This window comes from Aplysia californica, unplaced genomic scaffold (genome assembly GCF_000002075.1).
Source record: "Aplysia californica isolate F4 #8 unplaced genomic scaffold, AplCal3.0 scaffold00151, whole genome shotgun sequence".
NCBI lineage: Eukaryota > Metazoa > Mollusca > Gastropoda > Aplysiida > Aplysiidae > Aplysia > Aplysia californica.
Window position 1 is genome coordinate 908,574 of NW_004797421.1, and position 1,539 is coordinate 910,112.

The following is a 1,539-nucleotide window of genomic DNA, read 5'->3' on the forward strand; positions in this document are numbered from 1 at the left end:
CTGTTATTAACCAACATTCCTAAATCTTATCTTCTGACCTTCTAAAGTTCATGCGCTACTTTTTGAGACGGCACATGCTGATATAAAGTGTGCGTGTACTTTTGTTGGTTTCTAAAGCAAAAACAACCCCCCTCCCCCCCAAAAAAAAGTAATAAATAGATTACAAGTTCAAGGTTTTAAGAATATGATTCATGAGCATGTCTGGAGAGAACCTCATTACAGTTTTTTTGGGGTTTTTTTTTTAATGCACTTTTCAAGTCTTGTCGAAAAGCTTGTGGATTGACCCCTAATATGTAAGGTTGAAAAAAAAATATTGCTGAGTTAGTATTTACTCATTACAATTAATTAGATGTAGAAAAGAAGAGATCTCTCGTGCGAGATAAAGAGGTCAGTAAACTATTGAGTGAGAGTGACGCACTTTTAAGTAGAATCTAGTGCCACGTAAAAGACGAGGAGTGAAAAAGGAGTGGAAGACGGAAAGCGAAATAGAAACGGAGGTTTGGGGACTTTTGTGGCACAGTCAACTTTTGACCTTGAAGGACAAGAGACTGGGCCTGAGATTAGGATCAGCGGCATCTTTTTTGTATGGAGCAGACATTGGATGTTGTGGTTATCTACCCCTCTCTTTCATTCGAGGTCATTGTTGTTCATTTTATTGCTAGTTGCATAGGCGTTGGGGCTATATTTTGATTATGAAATTTAGTGCATTGGCATCCTCAGCTTTTCAGTCTCCCCTTCGATCTTTCCTGTTATGCTTAATTGTTCTAACCCTCTTTTTCTGTGTACATTCCCCAATGAGTTTCTTCGGTTGTGTCCTTATTGCCTCGATAAGCGATCTTTTCATATGTACCATTTCCAGCGCTTCTTGGTCTTCTTTTCTGCCGATGATATTTTCAGTATTCTTCTGTGAACCACATTTTTATATCTATAAATTTTCAGATATAGCATCTGTCTGAACACGGCAGAGCCCAGTCCGAGATGAAGCGAGAAGAAGGCAGTGGCGATGGGTTAGATGTACTCTCACTTTCAAGAAGCCAGGCAGCTGCATAACAAAGACAACGTTGAATTGGAATCTCCAGGCAAATAGATCAAGGTGAAGGCCACGTTGAACCTGGAGAACAGTCACAGGAAACGATGTACAGAAAAGTGGGAAGATATGGAGTAATATCAAGAGGCTAGCCAAGATAACGAAATGTGGAACGTGTTTGCTCGTGGCCTATACCCTGACCCAGGATGAGAAAGGCGTTGATGAGGATGGTGAGTGTCGTCAGTTGCACTACACTCATTCCCTTACGTAAAAGAAGGGATCAATAAAAGTACGGCTTTAATATTCTGTTTTGTAGCTGTTGCAATTTCTCCGTTTGAAATTATTGGGGCTAGCTATCTTTCGCTGTATTGGTCTTTGAAATTCTGGTGAACATTTTCCATCTAGTGTTATCCTCTAACTGTTTGACGTGCCCCTGATTTTTCAGAGCTTTTTCATGTTTTTTTTGTTTTTGTTTGTTTGTTTTTGTTTTGTTCGGTAAGTGTTTTACGGCG